We start from the raw sequence: 17,491 nt of genomic DNA on the forward strand, positions 1-17,491 counted from the left end.
TCGTTGACCGTGAGAGCTTATAATGGGCTAAGTTGGGACACCCCTAAAGGGTATTATCTTTCGAAAGCCGTGCCCGCGGTTATGTGGCAGATGGGAATTTGTTAATATCCGGTTGTAGAGAACTTGACACTTGACCTTAATTGAAACGCATCAACCGCGTGTGTAGCCGTGATGGTCTCTTCTTGGCGGAGTCCGGGAAGTGAACACGGTTTATGGGTTATGTTTGACGTAAGTAGGAGTTCAGGATCACTTCTTGATCATTTCTAGCTTCGCGACCGTTGCGTTGCTTCTCTTCTCGCTCTCACTTGCGTATGTTAGCCACCATATATGCTTAGTGCCTGCTGCAGCTCCACCTCATTACACCATCCTTTCCTATAAGCTTAAATAGTTTTGATCTCGCGGGTGTGAGATTGCCGAGTCCTCGTGACTCACAGATTCTACCAAAACAATTGCAGGTGCCGACGATGCCAGTGCTGATGATGCAACCGAGCTCAAGTGGGAGTTCGACGAGGAACGTGGTCGTTACTATGTTTCTTTTCCTGATGATCAGTAGTGGAGCCCAGTTGGGACGATCGGGGATCTAGCATTTGGGGTTATCTTATTTTCATTTGGTTTTGACCGTAGTCGGTCTATGGGTGTATTTTGGATGATGTATGAATTAATTTATGTACTGTGTGAAGTGGCGATTGTAAGCCAACTCTCGTTATCCCATTCTTGTTCATTACATGGGATTGTGTGAAGATGACCCTTCTTGCGACAAAACCACAATGCGGTTATGCCTCTAAGTCGTGCCTCGACACGTGGGAGATATAGCCGCATCGTGGGCGTTACAAGTTTTCTTCTATTGATTGCTTGTTTAGTAAAGTTAAGTTTGATGAAAAAGGGACTGGAGAAGAGTCAACTTTAGCTAGAAGGCATCCTGATAATTCGGAGGGTGAAAATCTTGTTGAGAAAATTGATAAAAGTGGGTTTGAAGAGGTCAAGACTTTAACTAGTGATGTGCCCACTCTTTTGGATTACAAAGTCTTTAATTATGGTAGTTGCTCCTTGATTGATTGTATTTCTTTGTTGCAATCCATGATAAATTCGCCCCATGCTTATGAACAAAATAAAGCTTTTACTAAACATATTGTTGATGCTATGATGAAAGCTTTTGAAGAAAAATTGGAATTAGAATTTTCAATTCCCAGAAAATTGCATGATGAGTGGGAACCTACTATCAAAGCTAAGATTAAAAAATATGAGTGTTTTTCTTTGTGTGACTTGGGTGCTAGTGTTTCTACAATTCCGAAATCTTTATGTGATGTGCTTAGTCTTACCGATCTTGAAGAATGCTCTTTAAATTTGCACTAGGCAGATTCTACTATTAAAAAGCCTATGGGAAGAATTAATGATGTTCTTTGCAAATAGAAATTATGTGCCCATAGATTTTATTGTTCTTGATATTGATTGCAATCCGTCTTGTCCAATTATTCTTGGTAGACCGTTTTACGCACTATTGGTGTCGTGATTGATATGAAAGAAGGCAATATTAAGTTTCAATTTCCACTAAGGAAGGGCATGGAACACTTCCATAGAACAAGAATTAGGCCTCCATATGAATCAATCATGAGGGCATCTTATGGATCTCGAAACAAAGATGACAAAACTTAGATCCTCGCTTTATGCCTAGCTAAGGGCGTAAAACTATAGCGCTTGTTGGGAGGCAACCCAATGAATAAAATTTATTTTTGCCTTTGCTTTCTGTTCTTGAGCGTTAGCACAATTATGATACTGTTATGATTGTGTTTTTTGTTTTTTAGTTAGTGTTTGTTCCAAGTAAAGCCTGTAGGATCTTCTTGGGTGATAGTTGTTTGATCTTGCTGAAAAACAGAAAATTTTGCGCTCACGAAGACAATTCTTATTTTTAATCAGAGCTCGATAAAATACCAATTATTTTTGCAGAAGATTAATATACAAATTTCTCACATGGTCCTAATTGTTTTAGAATTTTTGGAGTTACAGAAGTATTCGAAATATTCAAATTACTACAGACTGTTCTGTTTTTGACAGATTCTGTTTTCTTTGCGTTGTGTGCTTGTTTTGATGATTCTATGGTTTTCTTTGATGAGATTTTGCAATAGAAAAGTTGGAATACAGTAGATATAATGCGATAATAAAATATGAATTGTTTTGATACAGTACTTATAGTAGTGATTTGCTTTATTATACTAACGGATCTCACGAAGGTTTTGTTGGAGTTTTGTGTGATTGAAGTTTTCAAGTTTTGGGTTATCTTACGATGGATGAAGGAATAAGGAGTAAGAAGAGCCTAAGCTTGGGGATGCCCATGGCACCCCAAGTTATTATCCAAAGAGAAGCAGGCAATTAAGCTTGGGGATGCCCCGAGTGGCATCCCCTCTTTCTTCTAACGACCATCGGTATTTTACTCGAAGCTATATTTTTATTTGTCACATACTATGAGTTTTGCTTGGAGCGTCTTGTATGATATGAGTCTTTGCTTGTTTTGTTTTGTGTTTGTTGTCTTGATTCCTTGCTGGACACACCTATTTGAGAGAGCCAAAATTATGCCATGACTTGTTAAAATTGCTCTCTATGCTTCACTTAAATTTTTATGAGCTATGGATTTGCTCTAGTGCTTCACTTATATCTTTTTTAGCACGGTGTGCTTAGTTCTTTTTGAAGAAATGATCTCTTGCTTCACTTAGATTTATTTGAGAGTTAGTAATTTTTTGAAGAAATTCTCTCTTGCTTCACTTAAATTAATTTGAGAGAAAGGAAATTTATGCTCAGGATCTTCACTTATATTTGTATGAGCTTATCAAAAGCAAGACATGATAATTAGTTCCAAAGTGATAGATATCCAAGAAGGATATAATAAAAACTTTCATGAAGATGATTGGACAAAATAAACTTGATTCTTAGTAATAGTTTTGAGATATGATGATGTGATATGTGAGTCATGTTGATGAGTAATTATGCTTTAGTAAGAATATTGGTGTTAAGGTTTGTGATTCCCTATGCAAGCACGAAAGTCAATAGTCATGCAATGAAATTACATCCTACTTGTGGTGCATTATTCGGTGTTAATTATGCTTAATTATCGCTTATGAGATTATTCGTTTCTTGGTTGGTCGCTTCTCAGTCTTTTGCTAGCCTTCATTTTGCACTAAGTATGATCACTACTTGTGCATCCAAAAACCTTTAAACCAGTTTTGCCACATGAGTCCACTATATCTACCGATATGCAGTATTCTTTTGCCGTTCTAAGCAAATTTGTATGTGCCATCTCTAATTTTCAAAATAAACTTCTCTTTTGTGTGTTCGTACCGCTCGCGAAGCGGTGAGCGGTGGCTAATATTTTCCATGCTAGATGTGTTATTCTCATGATGAGTGTTTATTCACTTGTCATTGCACAAGAGTAAGGCAAAGGTATTAGGGATGCCCAGTCCCGAAATAAAAAATTGAATTTACTTTATGTTGTCAAATAATAAATTCCTTGGAAAGTGTTGGTATGGAGGGCACCCGTGGATACGGTTAGCCATGGAAAGTGAAAGTATGGTTGAAAAAGGAATAAACCTTAATTTCTGTTTGGGAACCGCCTATGATATATCTAGAATGGAAAGTGTTGGGAACTCTAAGTCATTTTCGTTGGTGGGAAAGACACACCTCCCAAAACGTTTTTATCTCTAAGTTTTTCGCTTTGAGCTCTGGCGCCTCTACAAATCCCTACTTCCCTTCGCGAAGGGCCTATCTTTTATTTTATGAAATTTCTATTTTTAATTCGAGTCTCCATCTTCTCTTATAAAAGCACCAACTAGGAGGCACTATGATCGTGTTTGAGTATTGGGTGTAGTTAATATTGAAGGAAATATGCCCTAGAGGCAATAATAAAGTTGTTATTTATATTTCCTTATATCATCATGAATGTTTATTATTCATGCTAGAATTGTATTAACCGGAAACTTGATACATGTGTGAATACATAGACAAAACAAAGTGTCCCTAGTATGCATCTACTAGACTAGCTCGTTAATCAAAGATGGTTAAGTTTCCTGACCATAGACATGTGTTGTCATTTGATGAACGGGATCACATCATTAGGAGAATGATGTGATGGATAAGACCCATCCGTTAGCTTAGCATAATGATCGTTAAGTTCTATTGCTATTGCTTTCTTCATGACTTATACATGTTCCTTTGACTATGAGATTATGCAACTCCCGAATATCAGAGGAACACCTTGTGTTCTATCAAACGTCACAACGTAACTGGGTGATTATAAAGATGCTCTACAGGTGTTTCCGAAGGTGTTTGTTGGTTTGGCATAGATCGAGATTAGGATTTCTCACTCCGAGTATCGGAGAGGTATCTCTCGGCCCTCTCGGTAATGCACATAAGCCTTGCAAGCAATGTGACTAATGAGTTAGTTGCGGGATGATGCATTACGGAACGAGTAAAGAGACTTGCCGGTAACGAGATTGAACTAGTTATAAGCATACCGACTATCGAATCTCGGGCAAGTAACATACCGATGACAAAGGGAATGACGTATGTTGTTATCGCGGTTTGACCGATAAAGATCTTCGAAGAATATGTAGGAACCAATATGAGCATCCAGGTTCCGTTGTTGGTTATTGATTGGAGACGTGTCTCGGTCATGTCTACACATAGTTCTCGAACCCGTAGGGTCCGCACGCTTAACGTTCGATGATGATTTGTATGATGAGTTATGTGTTTTGGTGACCGAAGATTGTTCAGAGTCTCGAATGAGATCACGGACATGACAATGAGTATCAAAATGGTCGAGAGGTTAAGATTGATATATTGGACGATAGTATTTGGACACCGGAATGGTTTCAGGATGTTTCGGATATTTATCGGAGTACCGACGGGTTACCGGAACCCCCCGGGGAACGTAATGGGCCTACATGGGGCATAAGGGAGAGGGAAGGCAGCCCACAAGGGGTGGCCACGCCCCCTCCCATAAGGAGTCCAAATTGGACTAGGGGAGGGGGCGTGCCCCCCTTTCCTTCTCCTCTTCCCTCTCCCTTCCCTATTTCCCCCTCCATGAGAAGGAATAAAGGGGGGGCGAATCCTACTAGGACTGGGAGTCCTAGTAGGACTCCCCCCTCTTGAGGCGCCCCTAGGGCCGGCCTCCACCCTCTCCCTTATTTATATACATGGGCAAGGCACCCCTTGGAGACACACCAATTGTTCCAAGCCGTGTGCGGCGTCTCTCTCCACGGTTTACTCCTCCGGTCGTACTCACGTAGTGCTTAGGCGAAGCCCTGTGTGGATCACATCACCATCACCCTCACCACGCCGTCGCGCTGACGAAACTCTCCCTCAACCCTCTGCTGGATCAAGAATTCAAGGGACGTCATCGAGCTGAACGTGTGCTAAATTCGGAGGTGTCGTAGGTTCGGTACTTGATCGGTTGGATCTCGAAGATGCTTGACTACATCAACCGCGTTAACCTAACGCTTCCTCTTTTGGTCTACGAGGGTACATGGACACACTCTCCCCTATCGTTACTATGCATATCCTAGACAAATCTTGCGTGATCATTGGATTTTTTTTGAAATTGCATGCTATGTTCCCCAACAGTGGCATCCGAGCCAGGTCTATGCGTAGATGATATTCACGAGTAGAACACAAAGAGTTGTGGGCGATAATAGTCATACTGCTTACCACCAACGTCTTATTTTGATTCGGCGGTATTGTTGGATGAAGCAACCCTGACCAACCTTACATGACCACGTTCATGAGACCTGTTCCGCCGACAGACATGCAACTTGTTGTGCATAAAGGTGGCTGGCGGGTATCTCTTTCTCCAACTTTAGTTGAATCGAATTTGACTATGGTCGGTCCTTGCTGAAGGTTAAAACAACACACTTAACGAGAAATTGTTGTGGTTTTGATGCGTAGGTAAGGACGGTTCTTCCTAGAAGCCCGTAGCAGCCACGTAAAACTTGCAACAACAAAGTAGAGGACGTCTAACTTGTTTTTGCAGGGCATGTTGTGATGTGATATGGTCAAGACATGATGTGATATAATTTATTGTATGAGATGATCATGTTTTGTAAATGTTATCAGCAACTGGCAGGAGTCTTATGGTTGTCGCTTTATTGTATGAAATGCAATCGCCATGTAATTGCTTTACTTTATCACTATGTGGTAGCAATAGTTGTAGAAGCAATAGTTGGCGAGACGACAACAACGCTACGATGCATATCAAGGTGTCAAGCCGGTGAAGCTGAAGCAGGAGATGGAAGCGGAGAAAGCCGAGCTTGATGCCAAGGCGATGATCCTGGCCGAGGACCGCGAGGCCTTCAAGCTCCTCGAGGAGAGGTCCTGCGCGGCACTGCGGGCACTTTACGAGAAGGGCTTGGAGGAGCCGCTGGCTACCAACAACGAGGGCCCCGCCCAACTGCTCCCTTATCTGGTCAGGCGCTTGAGGAAGTCGTGAGCGGTATCGGCCCCATGGCAGAGGAAGAAGCCAGCGTTCTTTCCTCAGCCGCGTTGATGCGCGTCTTCAGGCACCTGCATCTTCACGATCCTGCCACCCGCCTCGACGAGCTGCTGGAGCCTGTGGATGTCGAGCACTGCGCAGCTGCTGCCGAGGCCGTGAAGGGTCAGGTGGAAGCCCTGCTGAAGAGGTTCCACGCCTTCGTCCCTGCACCCTCAACCGGTGGTGCTGCTGATCCTGCAACTCCAGCGGGTGGTGCAGGTGAGGGCAACACCGTTGGAGAAGAAGCATCCCTTGGTGGCGACGCCCGGGGGTGACGAGATGACTTGCTGGCGACTCCTTCCCTGTTTAGTTTTTGCAAAATGCACCATGCCTCGTGGAGGCGTTTAAACTTGCGTTTGGTATTGGGAGAACAATATGTCTTGTAATATTTGCTTGAGATTTTGCGATTTCCTTCCCATTTGCTTTACGTTCTACGTCGGCAGAGCCCGACCCCGCGCATTCCTCAGCCGCTGCTGACTCAACCGGAACACCAGGACGAGGCCAGGGGGTGAGGGGCTACATGGCCAGTTAGGCTCCTGAGTCGCGATGCTCAGGAGTCCCCCTTGACGTGCAAACAGCTTACAGAAAGGAGATGCAGGAACAGGCCTTAGTGTTCTACGTCGGCAGGGCCCTACCCCGCGCATACCTCAACCGCCATTGGACCGTCCGGAACACCAGGACGGGGCCAAGTAGTGAGGGGCTACGTGGCTAGTTAGGCTCCTGAGTCGCGATGCTCAGGAGTCCCCCTTGACGCTCAAACGGCCTTTGAGAAGGAAATGCAAGAACAGGCCTTAGCATTCTGCGTCGGCAGGGCCCGGCCCCGCGCGTACCTCAGCCGCCGTTGGGTCGTCCGGATCACTAGGACGAGACCAAGGAGTGAGGGCTACGTGACCAGTTAGGCCCTTGGGTCATGATGCCCAAGGGTCCCCCTTGATGTACGAACAGACCTCATACATGTCCCCGCCGGGCTTTCGCACGGGAGGGGCGCGCGACGACCAGGTCCGAGGGATTTGGTGGGGCGTACGCCAGGCGTGACCTGAGCGCAGCCCCCGTGCCCAGCCCCCTCGCGCTACCCTCCTGAGGGGAAAGCAGCACGGTGAGGCTAGGCACTGAGCTCAAGGGCTCCCTGAGGTTGATACGGCCATGGGGCCGCCCTCAGTTGTTTATCACCAGCGCGGAGCATAGTGCTTCCGCACTTGCACGGGCATAGCTGCTCCTCGGCAGTGTTGACTGCCAGCATGGAGCATGGTGCTTCCACTGGCACGTGGGAGGGGACTCCCTACTGCGGAGAGCCCCCGGGGCGTGTATAGCCCCGCCCTGACGCGTGGCTTGCACGGCAGGGCTAGACGAGGTGTGTCTGGGCACTCATGAGCCAGCGCGGGACTCATGAGGCCCTACCTCAAGGCCGGTTGCACCTGGTCTTGGTTCTTGCTGACTGCGGTGGTCTTGCAAGATGGTTAGGCATCCTGCGCCGAGTGAATCTCCTGAGGTTGTCGCATGAGAAAGCCAAGCACCAACGACCCCAGGAGGTGACGTGAACGGGATCGGCCCGCCAGACAGAGCTCAGCCGTTGGATTTATCGACGCTGCAGGGACGGGCCCGAGCACAGACGCCGTGCCTAGCCTTCTTATGCGAAAGATCCTGAAGAAAGACGATCGGCGCGCAACTCCCGTGGTGGGTGATAATCAAGTAGGTGATAACCATAGATAGATTATGCATGAAAAAGCAAACTAGCTTAGGTAAATGCAAGAACGATTCATGCCACCGGGACGGACCCGAGCGGCCTGGGGATAATGCAGCCCGAGGGGCGCCCCCAACAGAGTAAGCTAAAGATTCAAAGGATACATGCCGCAGGGACAGGCCCACACGGCCTGGGAACGATGCAGCCCGAGGGGCACTCCCAGCTAAATAAACTTGGAAAATGTCACCTGGTTTCGTTGTCGAAGGGATGTTGGGGTAGCTGAAGATGCGTGGTGAAGGGGTTGCTCCTCATGAGCCACCGGAGCCGTGAGCCTTGGGAGGCGGGAGTTAGGGTGATTCCTTGAGGACCGTCTCCATCTCCTCCAGGACTGCGTGATGCCTGGCCTCCTAAGCCACGAGGACGCTCCGCAGGTTGCGCTGATAGGCGGCCACCATGCTCAGCAGGCCGAATGGCATGCAAACATAGCTGTGAGGTGGGCCCTCGCAACGTCCCACACGTGAAGGCCAGAAGAGCTCCTGATGCGGCCCTGTTGAGCCCTGGGATGTCGATGCAGACGCGCAACCCGCCAGCCTCGCCTGGATGGGGAGCTGCGCCAGGTGGGCGGCGGTCGCCACGCATGGCTCTTGCTTCTTGAAGCTCTTGGGTAGTCTGGGTGATGAACTCCTGAGCACCAGGCGCTCCTCGCCTGGTGCCCTCCTGAGGGAAATGTGCCGCAAAGCACGCCTCCACATGGTGCCCGAGCGCCTCTCTCGTGATGCTGGCCAGGTCCGAGGCCCTCCAGAAGAGAGCCCCCGAGCCCTGCCCGAGGAGGGCGCCAGGCGCGCCTTCCTATGCGAGGCAGGGAGGTGCCCCAGGAGCGGGCACTGTCCGGATGTGGCACTGCTAGAGGCGCCGCTCCCCTGAGGCCCTGTACGGAGTAGCCGCTTCTTCTTCTTGGGGATGACCTCAGGAGGGTACGGTGCTCCATTGTTGTCTGGGTCTTCGATTGCCATGGCCTGGAAGGCGCGCTCGAGGGAGCACACCACATCTTTTTATTCGCAGGGGACTGTGATGATCCCACCGCTCCCTGGCATCTTGAGGATGTTGTAGCCGGGGTGGGTCACTGCCATGAACTTTGCCAGTGCTGGGTATCCGAGGATGGCATTGTACGGCAGGCGGATGTGGGCGACGTCGAAGTCGATGAGCTCGGTGATGCGGTCCAGCTAGTCCTCGTAGAGGTCGTCGACGGGTCGGTAGCGCAGGAGCTCGCGCGCCATGAGCAGCACGGCCTGCGCGTTGGTGGGAGCACGACGAGCATGGGATGACGAACCGGCTGGTGTCAGCGATGGAGTGGCGGTGCGGCCGTCCTGCCGCACCGAGGGGTGCAGCGAGGACACTTGCTGCTCGTTTCCTGCCAGGCCGATGGCAGCGTTGGCGGCGGGTGACGGAGAACGACGGGGAGGCCCACCGACAGGGGCTGTCTAAGCGACACGGGTGGCGAGAGCGGCCCGGCTCCCAGCGCGGGCCCGGCGAGCATCGGCCATGAACTTGATGGAGTGGCGAAACGCGAATCGACGAGAGGAAAGCTTCAGCGCACCCCTTGCCTTAATCTCTCCACCCCTCACGAGCCAGCCTGGTGAGGCTGTCCCCGAGGAGGTCTTGCGTCGTCCGCCTCGCGAGGCTTGGCCCCTCGCGAGGGTCTTGAGTGTTTGTGCTACCTCTTGAGCATTGCGTTGGTTTTTCCCTTGAAGAGGAAAGGGTGATGCAGCAAAGTAGCGTAAGTATTTCCCTCAGTTTTTGAGAACCAAGGTATCAATCTAGTAGGAGACTACACGCAAGTCGCCTCGTACCTACACAAACAAATAAGAACCTTGCAAGCAACGCGATAAAGGGGTTGTCAATCCCTTCACGGCCACTTGCAAAAGTGAGATCTGATAGAGATGATAAGATAATTTTTTTGGTATTTTTATGATAAAGATTGAAAGTAAAGATTGCAAAATAAAATAGATTGGAAACTTATATGATGGAAAATAGGGCCGGGGGCTATAGGTTTCACTAGTGGCTTCTCTCAAGATAGCATAAGTATTACGGTGGGTGAACAAATTACTGTCGAGCAATTGATAGAAAAGTGCATGATTATGAGAATATCTAGGCATGATCATATATATAAGCATCACGTCCGCAATAAGTAGACCGACTCCTGCCTGCATCTACTACTATTACTCCACACATCGACCGCTATCCAAGATGCATCTAGAGTATTAAGTTCATAAGAACAGAGTAACACATTAGGCAAGATGACATGATGTAGAGGGATAAACTCAAGCAATATGATATAAACCCCATCTTTTTATCCTCGATGGCAACAATACAATACGTGTCGTTTCCGTTTCTGTCACTGGGATCGAGCACCGCATGATTGAACCCAAAGCTAAGCACTTCTCCCATTGCAAGAAAGATCAATCTAGTAGGCCAAACCAAACCGATAATTCGAAGAGACTTGCAAAGATAACCAATCATACATAAAAGAATTCAGAGAAGATTCAAATATTGTTCATAGATAATCTTGATCATAAACCCACAATTCATTGGATCTCGACAAACACACCGCAAAAAGAATTGCATCAAATAGATCTCCAAGAAGATCGAGGAGAACTTTGTATTGAGATCCAAAGAGAGAGAAGAAGCCATCTAGCTAATAACTATGGACCCGAAGGCCTGTGTTGATGTAGAAGCCCTCCGTGATCGATGCCCCCTCCGGCGGAGCGCTGGAAAAGGCCCCAAGATGGGATCTCACGGGTACAGAAGGTTGCGGCGGTGGAAATAGGGTTTCGTGGTGCTCCTGGTTGGTTTCGGGGTACGTAGGTATATATAGGAGGAAGAAGTAGGTCGGTGGAGCCACGAGGGGCCCACGAGGGTGGGGGCGCGCCCAGGGGGCAGGCGCGCCTCCCTGCCTCGTGGCCTCCTGGTTGATTTCTTGACGTCCACTCCAAGTCCTCTGGATCACGTTTGTTCCAAAAATAACTCTCCCGAAGGTTTCATTCCGTTTGGACTCCGTTTGATATTTCTTTTCTGCGAAACACTGAAATAGGCAAAAAAAACAGCAATTTGCACTGGGCCTTGGGTTAGTAGGTTAGTCCCAAAAATAATATAAAAGTGTATAATAAAGCCCATTAAACATCCAAAACAGAATATATAATAGAATGGAACAATGAAAAATTATAGATATGTTGGAGACGTATCAGTTTGCTGGTGAAGATGGGCCGTACGGGGCTGCTAGTGGAGCCACGCCATGGGCCGCAGGCAGGCAAGTCTGGGGACCCGTTCCCAGAACGCCGACAGTAGCCCCCGGGCCCAAGGCGCGCTTGGACTTGGCTTCGAGGCGAGGCCAAAGGGCAAGTGCGGAGCGCCGCGGGCCCCAACAGCCTGCAGCCTTGGTCTGCGTGTGGCGATTGATTGGATGTGGGCGTCTCCGCTTCCCCGTGCTGCCTCGGCAACTGCCCGACTGACAAAAGACTGGCGCGGGAAATGCTTGCCTTCATTGCTTTCCTTCGTCTTGCTCCAGATCCCCTTTCTCGCTCCTTGCTTCCCAAATCTCCAGATCTGCCTCAATCCTCTTCCGTTCAGCGACCAATGGCGCCCCGCAAGGGCAAGGCTGCTTCATCGTCTGCCTGGTACGAGCCGGCTCTGGACATGCCCAATGTCTCGGAGAAGAACCTCGCCGCCACGCGCCTGCTGACGGCGGGGGAGAGCAACGAGAAGGGGAAGACCGAGCTCCAGGCCGGCTCCGCCGAGCCAGAGGCTCAGGGGAGCACCTTCTACCCCTTATTCATGAGCAGCAGCATCGCGGGCCTGGTTCCCCCCTTCTCCGACTTCTTCTATGCCGTCCTCTGCCATTACAGATTGCAGGCCCTTCATCTCCATCCCAACCCCGTCCTTCTCTTGTCGATCTTTGCCTTCTACTGTGAGGCGTATGTCGGGGTGATGCCGTCCGTGGCTCTGCTGCGCCACTTCTTCTTCCTCCGAATCAACGACGGTCATACCTCTGGGTGCACCAACTTTATCGCGGCTGGCAAGGCCAACGCGATCTCGAAGGCTGGGAAGAAGGCCGACGGCTTCAGGGGCAAGTGGGTCATGATGGATGCCAAGTGCGTCCACCCACGGTTGGCGCTGCCGACGGAGATGCCCCAGTCTGGCGAAGGGTGGTCTTGCGTGAAGCTTACTGACGACCGAGCGAAGCTGGTATTGGAGAAGATGACTGCCGACCTGAAGCCGGGCAACGCGAAGGCGGCGAAGCTAACGGGGGCCATGCTCCTGAGGGAGTTCTTGATGTTGCGCGTGGCTCCGCTCTAGGCGTGCTCGTGCCCCTTGTGGACGCTTGAGGGCGTAGAAGATAAGCTTCGCTTGAGTCCGGAGGCCTTGCCTGAAGAAGGGCCGGCTGTGGCTCTCCGCCTCCTGGTCGGGGACGACCAGGAGTACCCGCCGAGTGCCTTCATTCCTTTGTTCCTTCGCGAGGACGGGGCGCAGGTCGCGGCCGCCATGCCCACCTTTGACGGGTGCTGGCTGGTGCCGCCGGCGCCCCCTGGGGTCCCGGTGGCGACGACGCCGGTGGACGTGTCTTCTGGTGATTCCCGCGGGGAGGGGGAAGAGGAAGAAGACAAGGAGCGTGACTCGGAGGCGACCCCCGAGGGGATGGGGGAGACCCCCCCACCCTGCGCAAGGCCGACATCCTCCGCACCTTACCTGACGATGACGACGAAGCCGATGTCCTTCTGGAGAGGGAGGAGCCGCCCGTGGCTGGGGGCTCCTCGAGGCCCAAGGCCAGCCCCCAGAGGAGGTCACCGGCCGAGGTTCCGACGAGGGGCAGGTCGGCGCTGATCTCCCGAGATGATGCTTCCGCTCCGACACCGCCTGGAGCTGCTTCCGGCCCATCTGCTACCCCTTCTTCTGCTCCTGGAGCTCGCGCGCCCGCACCTCAGGCTGCGAGGCTCTCAGGCTTCAAGCTTAACAAGCGGAGGGACTACACCGCGGTGGACCAGTAAGTGTTCTTGCCCCGCCTTCTTCTTGCTTATGCTGCTGATCCTTGACGCCGCTCTGCCGTGCAATTAGGCCGACGCCCGTGGCGAAGAAGAGGAAGGAGGAAGCGGTGGTGCCGCGGCTGCGTCTCTCTCCGTGGAGAAGGGCGGCGTCAGCGCTCACACCTCTCCGGCTCGATCGTCCTCATGAGGCCCGGGGGAGCATCCTCGGGAGGAGTCAGCCCCCATGGCCCCGCTGGCTCCAGGGGCGCTGGTGTCCGACTCGGTTGCTGGGGTCCCTAAAGCTCAGGAGCCCCCAGCCTCCCAGGCTATGGTGACGATGTTGCCTCCTCCTCCTCCTGCTGCACCGCTGGTTCCAGATCCTTCCGCCTCCCCAGACGTCTTGGAGCGCGCTCTTTCTGAGATGACCCGGATGCGAGAAGATCTTCAGGGCGCCGACCCCCACCTGGTAGCCGGGCACTTGGAGCTGGTCTCCGGTTGGCTTCATTCAGACGTGTCCGTTCGGGCGATGCTGGGCCAGGCCGCGGCGACCTCCGAGAAGGACAAGCAGGCCGCCGCCCAAGCCGTGGCTGCTCGCGAGGTGGCACTAAAGGATGTCGGGGCCGCCCAGGATCGCTGCCAGTCGCTGGAGGCCGAATTGAAGGCTCTACGCAAGGAGCGTGCGGAAGAAGCTCGTGGCCGCAAGGCGGAGGAGGGGACGATGAAGGACCGAGAGGACGCCGTCAGGGGTCGCGACACCGAGCTGGAGCAGTTGGGGAAGGCGCAGGCCGCGGAGCGCAGCCGGTTGAAGAAGCTGAAGTGGGAGATGGAAGCAGAGAAAGCCGAGCTTGATGCCAAGGCGAAGATCCTGGCCGAGGACCGCGAGGCCTTCAAGCTCCTCGAGGAGAGGTCCCGCGCGGCGCTGCGGGCACTTTACAAGAAGGGCTTGGAGGAGCCACTGGCTACCAACAACGAGGGCCCCGCCCAGCTGCTCCCTTATCTGGTCGAGGCGCTTGAGGAAGTCGTGACCGGTATCGGCCCCATGGCAGAGGAAGAAGCCCGCATTCTTTCCTCAGCCGCATTGACGCGCGTCTTCAGCCACCTGCATCTTCGCGATCCTGCCGCCCGCCTCGACGAGCTGCTGGAGCTTGTGGATGCCGAGCACTCCGCTGCTGCTGCCGAGGCCGTGAAGGGTCAGGTGGAAACCCTACTGAAGAGGTTCCGCGCCTTGGGCCCTGTGCCCTCAACCGGTGGCGCTGCTCATCCTGCAACTCCGGCGGGTGGTGGTGAGGGCAACGCCGTTGGAGAAGAAGCATCCCTTGGTGGCGATGTCCGGGGGTGACGAGATGACTTGTTGGCAACTCCTTCCCTGTTTAGTTTCTGCAAAATGCACCATGCCTCGTGGAGGCATTTAAACTTGCGTTTGGTATTGGGATAACAATATGTCTTGTAATATTTTCTTGAGATTTTGCGATTTCCTTCCCATTTGCTTTACGTTCTACGTCAGCAGAGCCCGACCCCGCGCATACCTCAGCCGCCGCTGACTAAACCGGAACACCAGGACGAGGCCAGGGGGTGAGGGGCTACGTGGCCAATTAGGCTCCTGAGTCGCGATGCTCGGGAGTCCCCCTTGACGCGCAAACAGCTTACAGAAAGGAGATGCAGGAACATGCCTTAGTGTTCTACGTCGGCAGGGCCCGACCCCGCGCATACCTCAACCGCCATTGGACCGTCCGGAACACCAGGACGGGGCCAAGTAGTGAGGGGCTACGTGGCCAGTTAGGCTCCTGAGTCGCGATGCTCAGGAGTCCCCCTTGACGCTCAAACGGCCTTTGAGAAGGAAATGCAAGAATAGGCCTTCGCGTTCTGCGTCGGCAGGGCCCGGCCCCGCGCATACCTCAGCCGCCGTTGGGTCGTCCAGATCACTAGGACGAGACCAAGGAGTGAGGGGCTACATGACCAGTTAGGCCCTTGGGTCGCGATGCCCAAGGGTCCCCCTTGACGTACGAACAGACCTCATACCTGTCCTCGCCGGGCTTTCGCTCGGGAGGGGCGCGCAACGACCAGGTCCGAGGGACCTGGCGGGGCGTACGCCAGGCATGACCTGAGCGCAGCCCCTATGCCCATCCCGCTCGCACTACCCTCCCGAGAGGAAAGCAGCGTGGTGAGGCTAGGCACTGAGCTCAAGGGCTCCCTGAGGTTGATACGACCATGGGGCCGCCCTCAGTTGTTTATCACCAGCGCGGAGCATAGCGCTTCCGCACTTGCACGAGCATAGCCGCTCCTCGGCAGTGCCGACTACCAGCGCGAAGCATGGTGCTTCCACTGGCACGTGGGAGGGGACTCCCTACTACGGAGAGCCCCCGGGGCGTGTACAGCCCCGCCCTGACACGTGGCTTGCACGGCAGGGCTAGACGAGGTGTGTCTGGGCACTCATGAGCCAGATCAGGACTCACGAGGCCCTACCTCTAGGTGGGTTGCGCCTGGTCTTGGTTCTTGTTGACTGCGGTGGTCCTGCGAGATGGTTAGGCAACCTGCGCCGAGTGAATCTCCTGAGGTTATCGCATGAGAAGGCCAAGCACCAACGACCCCAGGAGGTGACGTGAATGGGATCGGCCCGCCAGACAGAGCTCAGCCGTTGGATTTATTGATGCTGCAGGGACGGGCCCGAGCACAGATGCCGTGCCTAGCCTTCTCATGCAAAAGATCCTGAAGAAAGACAATCGACGCGCAGCTCCCGTGGTGGGTGATATTCAAGCAGGTGATAACCATAGATAGATTATGCATGAAAAAGCAAACTAGCTTAGGTAAATGCAAGAACGATTCATGCCACCGGGACGGACCCGAGCGGCCTGGGCATAATGCAGCCCGAGGGGCGCCCCCAACAAAGTAAGCTAAAGATGCAAAGGATACATGCCGCAGGGATGGGCCCACACGGCCTGGGAACGATGCAGCCCGAGGGGCGCTCCCAGCAAAATAAACATGGAAAATGTCACCTGGTTTCGTTGTCGAAGGGATTTTGGGGTAGCTGAAGATGCGCGACGAAGGGGTTGCTCCTCATGAGCCACCGGAGTCCTGAGCCTCGGGAGGCTCTGGGGGTCCGGGTGATTCCTTGAGGACCGTCTCCATCTCCTCCAGGACTACGTGATACCTGGCCTCCTGAGCCGCCAGGACGCTCCGCAGGTTGCGCTGATAGGCGGACACCATGCTCGGCAGGCCGAACGGCATGCGAACATAGCTGTGAGGTGGGCCCCTGCAACGTCCCACGTGCGAAGGCCAGAAGAGCTCCTAAGATGCGGCCCTGTTGTGCCCTGGGATGTCGATGCAGATGCGTAGCCCGCCATCCTCGCCTGGATGGGGAGCTGCGCCAGGTGGGCGGCGGTCGCCGCGCAAGGCTCTTGCTTCTTGAAGCTCTTGGGTAGTCTGGGTGATGAACTCCTGAGCACCAGGCGCTCCTCGCCTGGTGCCCTCCTGAGGGAAACGTGCCACAAAGCACGCCTCCACATGGTGCCCGAGTGCCTACCTCGTGATGTTGGCCAGGTCCGAGGCCCTCCAGAAGAGAGCCCCTGAGCCCAACCTAAGGAGGGCGCCGGGCACGCCTTCCTATGCGAGGGAGGGAGGCGCCCCAGGCGCGGGCGCCGATCCAGATGTGGCACCGCTAGAGGCACCGCTCCCCTGAGGCCTTGTACGGACTAGCTGATTCTTCTTCTTGGGGATGACCTCAGGAGGGTACGGTGCTCCATTGTTGGCTGGGTCTTTGATTGCCGCGGCCTGGAAGGCGCGCTCGAGGGAGCACACCGCATCTTTTTCTTCGCAGGGGACAGTGATGATCCCGCCGCTCCCTGGCATCTTGAGTACGTTGTAGCTGGGGTGGGTCACTGCCATGAACTTTGCCAGTGATGGGTATCCGAGGATGGCATTGTACGGCAAGCGGATGTGGGCGACGTCGAAGTCGATGAGCTCGGCGATGCGGTCCAGCCAGTCCTCGTAGAAGTCGTCGACGGGGCGGTAGCGCAGGAGCTCGCACGCCATGAGCAGCGCGGCCTGCGCGTTGGTGGGAGCACGACGAGCATGGGTCGACGAACCGGCTGGGGTCAGCGACGGAGTGGCGGTGCGCCCGTCCCGCCGCACCAAGGGGTGCAGCGAGGACGCTTGCTGCTCGTTTCCCGCCGGGCCGGTGGCGGCGTTGGCGGCAGGTGATGGAGAACGATGGGGAGGCCCGCCGACAGGGGCTGTCTAAGCAACACGGGTGGCGAGAGCGGCCCGGCGCTTAGTGCGGGC

This window comes from Triticum aestivum, chromosome 4D (genome assembly GCF_018294505.1).
Source record: "Triticum aestivum cultivar Chinese Spring chromosome 4D, IWGSC CS RefSeq v2.1, whole genome shotgun sequence".
Lineage (NCBI taxonomy): Eukaryota > Viridiplantae > Streptophyta > Magnoliopsida > Poales > Poaceae > Triticum > Triticum aestivum.